A 13004-nucleotide genomic window follows, 5' to 3' on the forward strand; every position below is an offset into this window, starting at 1 on the left:
ATTTTTATGATTAGTATTATTATGATTATTATTCATGAAGCATGTAATTTTGAAACTTTGTACACCCCGAATTGAAATGGGCCCAAGGCCTAATCAATAAACCATCCAGACTCCAGACTCTCTCTCTCTCTCTCTCTCTCTCTCTCTCTCTCTCTCTCTCTCTCTCTCTCTCTCTTTCTATCTCTCTCTCTCTCTCTCTCTCTCTCTCTCTCTCTCTCTCTCGTCATCTTCATTTCTGCTCCTTACGACAACAGCAACAGCAGCATTTCTTGAGGCCCGCCATCCTTGGGCGGATTCTGGCGACGGGCGAACGCGAGGAACACCTGCTCTAAGGTCGTCATGTGCACCGTGTAGTCTTGCACGTGCTGCTCGCGCTTAGCTCGCTCCATCAGCGTGAACACGTCTGCCAGATGCACGTTCGGGTCAGGCACCTGTACGACAAGACAGACAGATGTAGTTTTTCAGATTTGAGATAATAACGTTAATTTTATTTTATTCTTTTTGATGCATTAGTGAACAAGGAACTCATGCTTGCATTAAAAATTGCAAGCGACATTGTTTGTATACGAAAGTAGAATAAATAAAGTAAAGCCAACATTGGACATGTTCTTTAAGGAACTGTCCTACATATATAGCGTTGATAAACATATTCACTATAGAGAAATGAGTCATGGTAAATCTATGCTGAAGTGGGTATCATATCACACCCTTGTTAAGCAGTAGCTGTCATAATTGCCTGTCTATTGTATTGAACATGTCTTTTTCCGTCTTATGCATTATACCATATTATGTTCTGTGCGTTACATGACAAAATGTAAACCAACTGCCCGAATAAAACATTTTGAAGAAAAACAACAACATTCACCTGAAGATGAACATATCCATGGTGAGCTTCGAACACTACAGCAGAGGGGAAGGAACTCTGGACGAAGGAGATGAACTCTTGCTGGACGTTGTCGGAGTTGTCGCCCGTCTCCTCGTTGTCCGAGGTGTCCATCTTGGCCACCAGGGTGTAGCCCTGTCCGAACTTGTTCTTGAGGTGCTGGGGGCTGCCCAGACACAGCATGCTGCCGTTGACCATGATGGCGATCCGCGTGCACAGCGCGTCACACTCCTCCATGCTGCGTGGGAATAGTCAACAATGTTATGTTTAACTCTTGTCCCTTGTACACCCTGCCCCCCAACCTCCCTCACCCCCCGACCTGTTATCTTTACATTTTTACTTTTTGTAAATAAATGCCTTTTTTATACAAAGCCGTGTTTCTCCGCCTCGCATGTATGTGTGTGTGTGTGTGTGTGTGTGTGTGTGTGTGTGTGTGTGTGTGTGTATGTGTGTGTGTGTGTGTGTGTGTGTGTGTGTGTGCGTGCGTGCGTGCGTTTGTATATGAGAGAGAGAGAGAGAGTGCGTGTATGAGAGAGAGAGTGCATGTATGAGAGAGAGTGTATGAGAGAGGGTGTGTGTGCGTGTCACAGTGTTTCGTTAGCACACTCACCTGTGAGAAGTAAAAAGCAGCGTTCTACCGCTGGCCCTGACCTGTGACAGGACGTTCCACAGGTGACGCCTGGCAGCGGGGTCCATACCTGACGAGGGCTCGTCCAACAGGATGAAGGCTGGGTCCCCGACCAGGGAGATGGCCGTGCTCAGTTTGCGCTTGGTGCCCCCGCTGGCAGAAAGAAAAGCAACCCAACCAAAGTCGCATAAAGCGATGTACAAACATTCAGTCAACCGTCAGCTTAAACATCAAAACTGGATTTAAAAATCAAGAACTGTAGGTTATCGGTACCTTGAATTAAAGACAAAACAAAACGTCACATTTACAGTGCGTCGACCCAGTAGTCGTTTTAATTAGACAGATAGACACTTATGACGTAAACAATGAACTTCTCTCAAAATCGTCGATGATCATTTTATTCCTAAGTTGATTGACAAATACGTCCGCCACAGCAACGCCTCAATTTTGTTTTACTGACGGATATAACGTAATCAAAAACATTTATTAAAACAAAGGGGTGGGAGGGGGGGGGGGGGCGTGTGGGATATCATCTGGAAGATTTCACATGCAAAGTTTCACGAAGATCTTTGGTATAGTTTCTGGCAATCGAACGCACCCATTTCAAACTATTGACTGCAGTCTAAGATTGAAGAAGAAAAAATCAAAAGCTCTGATTTTCATAATCAGCAATCCAAAACCAAACAGACTGCCAATGTTCCAACATTCAGATTGTTGTTATAAATATAACGTTCCAACATTCAGATTGTTGTTATAAATATAACGTTCCAAAATTCAGATTGTTGTTATAAATATAACGTTCCAACATTCAGATTGTTGTTATAAATATAACGTTCCAACATTCAGATTGTTGTTATAAATATAATGTTCCAACATTCAGATTGTTGTTATAAATATAACGTTCCAACATTCAGATTGTTGTTATAAATATAACGTTCCAAAATTCAGATTGTTGTTATAAATATAACGTTCCAACAACATACCTTTCTTGGTTTTTACATTTAGTCAAGTTTTGACTAAATGTTTTAACGTAGAGGGGGGAATCGAGACGAGGGTCGTGGTGTATGTGTGTATACATGTGTGCACGGTATGTGTGTCTGTGTGTGTGTGTGTGTGTGTGTGTGTGTAGAGCGATTCAGAGAAAACTACTGAACCGATCTTCATGAAACTTGACATGAGAGATCCTGAGTATGGTATCTCCAGACATTTCTTTTCATTTTTTTGATAAATTTTTTTGATGACGTTATATCCGGCGTTTTGTAAAAGTTGAGGCTGCACTGTCACACTCTCAGTTTTCAACCAAATTGATTGAAATTTTGGCCAAGTAATCTTCGACAAAGCCCGGACTTTGGTATTGTATTTCAGCTTGGAGGCTTAAAAACTAATTAATGAGTTTGCTAATTAAAGTTGTCATTAAAATCGATTTTTCGCAAACAGATTTAAAATTGATTGCATCGTATTCTTCATCAAATTCTGAATCTAAAAATATAATACATATGTCATGTTTACTCATAAAATGTGATCACAATTAACGAAAGTATATTAATTAGTACAACGATTAAAAATAATTTTAAGAAATCGATCCAAAAATGATTTTGTCTTATTCTTTATCATTTCCTGATTCCAAAAACATAACATAGATATGATATGTTGTATTCAAAACAAGCGCAGAAAGTTAACAAGAATACAGAAAAGCGCGCTTTCCTGCTTTATAGCACAATACGCTACCGCGCTATTCTGGCGTGTTAATTTCACTGCGTTTTGCACGTGGAAGGTGAGCGATTTCCTTCTCGCGGGGATTGACGAAGCTGTACTGTCTTTGTGAAAAACTACAGTGCGTTCAGTTTCATTCCGTGAGTTCGACAGCTTGACTAAATGTAGTAATTTCGCCTTACGCGACTTGTTTATTCTGATTTTGATAGTCATTTCTGTCCACCTACCTATAAGCTGAACTCAGTTTATCAGCGTGCGAGTGAAGCAAGAGAATGTCGATCAGACTGTTGACCACGTCGTCAATGTTCTCGCTGGGCACGCCTCTCAGTCTGGCGTACATGGTCAGTGTCTCTCGACCGGTCAATTGATCGTGTAAGGCGTCGAACTGCGGGCAGTAACCGAGGTTGGACTGCACCTGCAAACAATAGAAATAATTGATCGTGTAAGGCATCGAACTGGTGGCAGTAACCAAGGTTAGAATTCACCTGCAAACAATAGAAATATTTGATCGTGTAAGGCGTCGAACTGCGGGCAGTAACCAAGGTTGGACGGCACCTACAAACAATAGAAAAAAAGCACCAAACATAAGAAAAGAGCACCAAACAATAGACAAAATAAACAAAACAATAGAAAAAAGCACCAAACAATAGAAAAACGCACCGAACAATCGAAAAAAGCACCAAATAATATAAAAAAAATGCACCAAACAATAGATAAAAGCACCAAATAATAGAAAAATGCACCAAACAATATAAAAAAAGCACCAAACAATCGAAAAAAGCACCAAACAATATTAAAAAAATGCACCAAACAATATAAAAAAGCACAAAACAATAGAAACATGCACCAAACAATCGGAAAAAAGCATTAAACATTATAAATAATACACCAAACAATCGAAAAAAAGCACCAAACAATAGAAAAATGCACTCACGAAATCGTGTCCGCCATCGTCCTTGCTTCTGTATTGTTTTCATTGGGATTCGCTTACATAAGCACTATGCCTGAGTGTGGTTCCTAAATGCCAGATATTGTATATGTCACGATAGTTAAATTGAATACAGTTTTGTTTAAACCTACATGTAACTGTGGTTATGACATTGTTTGGTTGACCAAGTTTAAAAACAGAATTGAAAATCCGATTTTAAATGGTTGATTATTATGTATAGTTTTGCTAATGTAAAGACACGGGGATAAGTGAACGAATTTTAACAACCTCACCTGATTTAAGGAAAAACCCACCAGTGTATGTCTTCAGTCTAAGCATGATATTATGTTTCTTAATGGAGTCAAGTATTAATTGCGAAATGACACCCCCCAACCCCCCCCCCCCCCCCCCCCCCCCCGCACACATTGACACATATACACATTCGGCGTCTTACTATACGTACCTGGGCTCGTCGTATCTCTACTTTCTAACACACATTTTTGTTATCAAAATAATGTGAGTAATCATCTTAACTTTTACACTTTCCGCTACTGAAAAATATCCAAATAGTACAACATGTTCTGTTTACAAAATGTTCTTACCTGTTTAATGTTGTTCTTGATGTCGTGTCCTTTGACGTACGCGTTGCCCGAGCTGGCCATGACCTGTCCAGTCAACATCTTAAAGGTGGTGGTCTTGCCCGCCCCGTTCTGACCCAGCAGGCCGAAGCACTCCTGTTGCTTGACCCCCACCGACATGTGATCCACCGCCACCAGGTCGCCGTAGTGTTTGTACAGGTTCACCATCAACAGGGAGTCTGTCTTACCTGAGACGCAAGACAAGACTTATTTCAACCATGCAGTACACTAGGAATGTTGATTGGCCGGAGTGCATTCAATACATTCCAACGTACTTTCTTTCTTTATTTGGTGTTTAACGTCGTTTTCAACCACGAAGGTTATATCGCGACGGGGAAAGGGGGGAGATGGGATAGAGCCACTTGTCAATTGTTTCTTGTTCACAAAAGCACCAATCAAAAACTTGCCCCAGGGGCCTGCAACGTAGTACAATATATTACCTTACTGGGAGAATGTAAGTTTCCAGCACAAAGGACATAACATTTCTTACATACTGCTTGACTAAAATCTTTACAAAAACCGACTATATTCTATACAAGAAACACTCAACAAGGGTAAAAGGAGAAACAGAATCCGTTAGTCGCCTCTTACGACATGCTGGGGAGCATCGGGTAAATTCTTCCCCCTAACCCGCAGGGGGTATTCCAACGTAACCTACTACATATTGCAAATTAAAATTGTGAGCGCTCACACACATACACAAATACGCAAGCACACACACACACACACACACACACACACACACACACACACACACACACACACACACACACACACACAAACACAAACACTCACAATTGATTAAATGTAGAAATAAAGAAGAAAACAAGTCGCGTAAGGCGAAATTACTACATTTAGTCAAACTGTGGAACTCACAGAATGAAACTGAACGTACTGCATTTTTTCACAATGACCGTAGTCCGCCGCTCGTGCAAAAGGCAGTGAAATTAACGAGCCTGTTTAGCGCGGTAGTGGTTTCGCTGTGCTGCATAGCACGCTTTTTTGTACCTTTCTTCGTTTTAACTTTCTGAGCGTGTTTTTAATCCAAATATATCATATCTATATGTTTTTGGAATCATGAACCGACAAGGAATAAGATGAACTAGCTTTTAAATCGATTTCGGAAATTTTGTTTTAATCATAATTTTTATATTTTAAATTTTCAGAGCTTGTTTTTAATCCGAATATAACATATTTATATGGTTTTGGAATCAGAAAAAGATGAAGAATAAGATGAACGTAATTTTGGATCATTTTATAAAAAAAATAATTTTAATTACAATTTTCAGATTTTTAATGACCAAAGTCATCAATTAATTTTTAAGCCTCCAAGCTGAAATGCAATACCAAAGTCCGGCCTTCGTCGAAGATTGCTGGGCCAAAATTTCAATCAATTTGATTGAAAATGAGGGTGTGACAGTGCCGCCTCAACTTTTACAAAAAGCCGGATATGACGTCATCAAAGACATTTATTGAACAAATGAAAAAAAATCCGGGGATTTCATACCCAGGAACTCTCATGTAAAATTTCATAAAGATCGGTCCAGAGTAGTTTACTCTGAATCGCTCTACACACACACACACGCACAGACAGACAGACATATACACACACACACATACACCACGACCCTCGTCTCGATTCCCCCTCTATGTTAAAACATTTAGCCAAAACTTGATTAAATGTAAAAACCACTTACACAGCTCATCGGTAGCCGTTGAGTTGATACGCCTCCTTTCCTCGGCCACATCGCTGTCTTCCGTCACTGTTCCGTTCAACGTGGACAGCTGCATGTTCCTGTTATGTTGGTCCGAGTCGCTCGTGTCACGCTTGCCGCGACATAAGTAGACCAGACGCTGTGGCACGTGAAATTCGATGAGCAAGGTCAAGGCCATGAAACCAAAGCCTTGCAGAGCCATGAAGAACACGGAGCGACCGATGCCAGGGGACTCAAAATTTAAATAATTGTCGCTGAAGTCGAAACAGGTAGAGCCCGGACCGCACCCTTGGCCTGCGTGCGAAGTGTAAACATTACGGATGTTTTTTTGAACTCAGTTTTTAATCAAACTAGTCGGTTGGTTGAATGAAAAAAAACAAGAAAGGTAATTTGTTGGAACGTTTAATTTGACACAACAAAACGTCACGTTCACAGATATATCGACCCAGCTGTATTTTCATTGCACAGGAAAACAATAATAATATCTGTGAACGTAACGTTTTGAATTGTCAAATGAACCGTTCCAACAACTTAATTTTCTTGTCTTTTTATTCTGAAATATGGAACGTTGGCAGTCAATTTGTTTTTGGATTTTGAGTTTGTTGGTTGTTTATCATTGTTTATCATCTCTTCAACAGTTCTCGCTATTCAAGACCGATGCATGTTATTCAAACCACACTTAGTTATCGTTGCAAAATGATACAACAAGAAATAAGGGCTAAACTTTAGCAACATATTTTTTGAAGGTTGCCCAAACAAGTTTCAAAAGTAATGCAAATATTTATGTAACCGTTTCATCGCTATGCTAAATTTGCGTGGAATTTCGCAAACAGAAAATCAGATAAGAAAGCGCCCCTATTACCGCAAAGTGTATGGGAAATATCCATCAAAGTTAAAAGTGGTAAAGAATGTTGAAAAGCTAAAAATTACAGCAACTGGGTGACCTCTCGTAATGATTTTGAAATATTCTGCTCCCTTTCCCGAGTCTGCTTTCTATATTTTGTGTCTGACTTTCAACCCATTTCTTTGTCAAATATAGCACCCCAAAAAATAAATGAAACATACGGATGAATCGGTGTGGTTTTTTTTTTATAGAAAAAGCCACACACACACACAAAATAAAAGAAAAACAAAACATTCCCCCAAAACCGGACAGAACTTTCCAAGGACAAATGATACATAACAAAAACAAAATTACTAAAACAAAAACAACCGGGAAATGTCACGCGGTTAAGTGTAGGTCCAGCTTAATGCTATACGATACCGATACATGCACAGCCTGGCGGTGACATTGCGAATAAGAGTCTATTGCTGATAATTATGACGAAGTCACCGAGACAATTTCTATTGTCAATTAATCGGGAGACATGCAGGAAAAGTGACAGAATGTTACAGAATGTTATTTATGTGATGCCATAGTTAGCGTTATGACGTCTTCTTAAACCGTGTTTCACTTTTGATGTAAGAAATCATTTTCACTTCGGAAGAGAGCGAAAAGCGTACATAAGACAAGTCTTGGATTATTTATTCGTTGTCGTTTCTTATTAATTGTCTTTGCTAACCACACCAGTACATTAATACAAACACTAAAGAAACCTTCACCTATTCCTTTGCAGCAGGGACCAGGCATAACATGACAAGACTCCGGGTACTTGAGTTTGGTACAGAAATCCAAGAGATTGTAGTTGGTGTTCATGTCCATGAAGCTGATGCCAAAACAGTGGTTTGGGGACAGCACCAGGAACACCCAGCTGATGTAGTCAGCAACGTCTTTTTCGTCACCTCCCAGTGACGTCATGATAGTGACAACCATGGTGGTCACGGTGCCTGCAACACACGCATTAATTCTTTTCACTTTTGTCAATGTCATTACTTAATAGACGATGGTCGCAAATAACTCTTGCAGGATTTTCAGCGGACTGGTAGAGTAAGAGCCGCTTTGACTTGGATACGCTTTTCAAAACGAGCCGGATCCGGCATGTTCCACGCTTCCGAACGGCATTATCCTGCGATCGAGACGAACACCTGCCGTAGCTCTGATGTGCACGTTACACAATACAATACCCTTTTCTTTCGAAAATCAGCGTTCACGAGTTCCTCGGAGTTCACGATTTGTTGTGGAAATGATCGCAGGCCCGCACTGATCGCCCAAAACGTGTTTTGATTGAGGTCAAATGGGTTTGACTTGAGGTCACGTGAGTTTAGGAAAACGCATGCCTTAATGAACACTTCCACTAATCAGCAATTAAGCCATCGGCGGCGAAGTGTGGCGACGATGTGCATATTCTCAAAAGAAAAGGGCATCTTATCCCATGACCTGCCTCTTTGTCTCTGTTAGCTGTAGAGGTGATTATTCTGGATTACCCATCACAACCGAGTCTCGATCTCACCTGTCATTGGTCATTGTCTTTGATTTCAGAGTACATTTGAATAATTTAGAGGTCATCTACATATTTATCGTTAACTCGGGGACTATTTTTTTTCAGCAAAACGATTGAGATATTCTGCGGTATAAAAGTCGAACTGACGTATGGCTAACGATCTACAAACATTATCATTGAAGAAATAAAGAAAACAACAAAGAATGTACATAATCTGTTTGGGTGAATAGAGCTGAGTGAAGATTATGAGTTGTCCGACGCTGTGAGACTGAGAGAGAGAGACAGAGAGCACAGCGACAGAGACACACAGTGATTCAAAGGCGCACAACTCTGGTAAAGTTGTCGTAACGAGGTACGCTTCATGGGCAACCGCTTAGATCAATCCCGAGAACATCCTGATTCAAAATCTTGAGCGACAAAATAAAACTTACACTAAAACAGTATGCTTATAGTTTTGTTCATTTGTTATCGCTTTTAGAGCATTGATTGCTAAATATGGTTCAATAGAACAAGGCTGTCTCATCAGTCGTCTGCTACAGATCTGTCGTCTGCAGCAGGATCTGTCGTTTGCTATACATGTAGTATATTCGGCTCAAGTTGACCAGCATGGAAATTGCCATTTTCAAAGTTGGTGATACTGTTAGAATAAAAGGTGGCGAAGAAGGTCGGATCTTGGACATACAGAGACCACTAGGCTACATGCGTTGCCGCATACAAACAACTTGACTCGCCAGTGGTGCGCCGTTTTCCCCCAGACAGATACCTAATGGCCTAAAACAACGACAGACATCAAAGTTAGGCTCACCTAAATCAGTAAGTGACGATTGAAGAAGTAGGTAATCCAAATTTGAACACTGAAGCACAAAGGCTCGAATAAGCACAGACTCAGCAATCATCTTCATCGCTTGTAAAATCAGACACGCGGTCTTTCGAATCCTGAACTCAGGTCAAAAATGAGTTACTTCCCTTCGGGTATCATTTTCTCCCGTCGCTAGCTGTGAAGCGAAGATTATCAGAATGCGGTCTTTCGCAGTTTTGACGAATGCCAGCTCGGGTAACCGACTGAAACAGGCCGGTAACTGCACAGTATCAAATGCATTCAACGGCACAATCCTGGAAACGAAAAGACAAAAGTGGACTAGTTTCGCACATGAGTATCATGACACGGTGGCAGAAGGTTTGATGAGCAGTAAACAGGCACTCGCAGAGTTTGTGTCAAAAAGTTCGTTTTTTTATGAAAACGTCGGAGTAATGGGATAAAAAGCTTACACACCTCGTCCTGAATATCGTGAATATTTTCCCTCGGGTCGATTTACAGGTATTACCTCGCCAGAGGCTCGGTAATACCTGAAAATCGACACTAGGGAAAATATGCACGATATTCAGAACTCGGAGTGTGTAACCTATATATATATTGAGCGCAATAGTGCCAAATTTATACTATAATTAAACTTAAACTGAAAACAAATAGTGACATAACGCATATTTAAGGCATAACACATAAGACAACTTTATTGCATCCCCTTAGAGAAACATGTACGTGGCAGTGAAGATACAATCCCAAAAAGCAACAATTAAGGCATGCTATGCACATAAAAAGCATTATCTCGTAATAATACGATTTTCTATTTTGCTATTCGATTAAAGAACTTTATATAGAAGTTCTTTAATCGAATAGCAAAATAGAAAATCGTATTATTACGAGATATATATTAGTATTTCTAATCGTGACTTAAAGGCACAGTAAGCCTCCCGTAAACCATTACAGATACTGTTCGGCTTTTACACACAGTACAAACACCCTTTCAATAAAACACTCACCGCTTGAGAAAATCCTAGGTGCCCTCCGTAAAGAGCGAGCAATTTTCAAAGTGTGACAGGGGAGGCTACCGCTCCTTTCACAGCAGACTCTGCACCCGAGTTAGCATGATATGTTCAGGTAATGGCATAATATGACCACTGAACATGTTTGTGCTGTTCCCATTCTGCGAACTTGGGATGGACAGTGGTCCCCCGGTTCGGAACTTCGGGACGAAGTTCATTCAGACGGGGGCGATTGTGACAGGGGAGGCTACCGCTCCTTTCACAGCAGACTCTGCACCCGAGTTGTTGGCCTTTAAAGTCAACACCGGTGTATTGTAGAATTCTGTTTGTGATTGGGTCTGGTGGTTTCCGATTGTCTGTATGTTCATGGAAACCTTCGGGTTTGCATAACAGTTTTTATAGGGCTAAGAAATTAGCCCTAACATTTTCAATCCTGTTTGATTGCACTTCGCTTCCCGAGGTGATCGTAGTGTTTCGGCACTCGGTTACAAAAGAATTTATTTTTGCGTGGTTTATCTTACCCTTGAGCCATCGTGAACTCGTGTGATCCAGTTTCCCTTTTCACAATGTTGTCGTCAATTTGTAATTTGCTGTGAGCTTATCTGCAATAGCACGTTAGTATGTACCTCTGACTATGCACGAAACAAACGGTTGTGGTTCACAAGAACTCTAGCGATGGCTTTTGACTGTTCAGAGGAACTGGCGACAGGCATAAACCGTCGTCTGCTACGAGAACCACGACCTTACGTGACCCTGCTTCCGGGCTTTTCTTTTTTCAAACTTTCAAAACTTCGAATTGTATTGATCTTGTCTTGATGAAAAAAGAATTCTTTTATGATTTAAGAATGGTTGTGTAACAAGCTGTCAATTTATTATTTAGCTTTTAAAAGTTTGGTCTAGCGCCCAAACGCACTACGGTCCGATTGTGTGAGGAAACAATCCGCAAAATTAATTCTTTGAAAATCGCTCGCTCTTTACGTAGGGCATCTAAAATGTTCCCGTTTGGTGAGCGTTCAAATGGAAGGGTGTTTGTACTGTGTGTAAAAGCCTGACAGTATCTGTGATGGTTTACGGGAGGCTTACTGTGCCTTTAATACCACATATAATGTGAAGTCGGTAGTACAAGAAAGCAAAGCGATGACAACTACAAGCGTAAATTTAAACTAAAAATAGACATGTTTGTGAATGTTTCATTTTATCTATGAGTAAGCGTTCCATGAAGGCTGATATCAATAATTGGGCGAAGTCGACTTCACAAAGCCTTCTTCGCGAAGCTCGAGCCGTTCTACGAAGCATTCGCACTGAAGTCTTCGCGAAATCGATTTCGAGCTCAATAATATTTAGGAAGGCCTTAAACAAAGCATTCAAATGTTTTATTCCATGTGGACAACAACAAGAACACAATGACAACTAGAGATATTTTTTTTTAATGTATTGTCCTAATGTATCATCACTTGACTCTTTTACGAGTTTTAGCTTAAATAATTAGCATAATGAATGTGTAGTGATGTTAAATGTTATCATTGTTGCTGTGGGTACCAGGAATTTGACTGCTTTACGTTCTTACGTGTTATGTTGTATGTTGTCTGATGCTGTAATATACGAGTATGTATACACCATACCTGAATTTCTCTTTTTGAGATAATAAAGTGTTCTATGTCTATGTTTAACTTACCGCTGAGAACATTGTAGTTGTATACACCACACCTGCATTTATCTTTTTGAGATAATTAAGTGTTCTATGTCTTTGATTAACTTACCGCTGAGAACGTTGTAGATAATGATGAGGATGGTGATATATATGTATACACCACACCTGAATTTCTCTTTTTTAGATAAGAAAGTTTTCTATGTCTATATTTAACTAACCGCTGAGAACATTGTAGATGATGGTGAAGACGAGGGCGGTGGGGGCCTGCGAGAAGAGGAAGGAGAAAAGATACATGAAGGGCAGCACGGCCCACCCGTACAGCATCAGCACCAGCAACACGATACCCAGACGACTGTCTCCCGTGTACGCCTCGGGGTTGTATCCCGCGAACACAATCACCAGAAACAGGCTTGGAATCTGCAGACAATCACACACAAAAACTTTGAATCTGCACACAATCACGAGAAAAAAGCTTGGAATCTGCACACAGGCACGAGAAACAGGCTTGGAATCTGCACACAATCGCGAGAAAAAGGCTTGGAATCTGCACACAATCACGAGCAAAAGGCTTGGATTCTGCACACAATCACCAGAAAAAGGCTTGGAATCTGCACACAATCACGAGAAAAAGGCTTGGATTCTG

General features: G+C 40.6%; 1 pseudogene; it reads right to left on the reverse strand.

Annotated features, from left to right (window-relative positions):
• Positions 1 to 229: 229 nt before the first annotated feature.
• LOC138964229 (phospholipid-transporting ATPase ABCA3-like) overlaps positions 230 to 13004 on the reverse strand; it is a 37578-nt pseudogene continuing 24803 nt past the window's right edge.

This window comes from Littorina saxatilis, linkage group LG4 (genome assembly GCF_037325665.1).
Source record: "Littorina saxatilis isolate snail1 linkage group LG4, US_GU_Lsax_2.0, whole genome shotgun sequence".
Lineage (NCBI taxonomy): Eukaryota > Metazoa > Mollusca > Gastropoda > Littorinimorpha > Littorinidae > Littorina > Littorina saxatilis.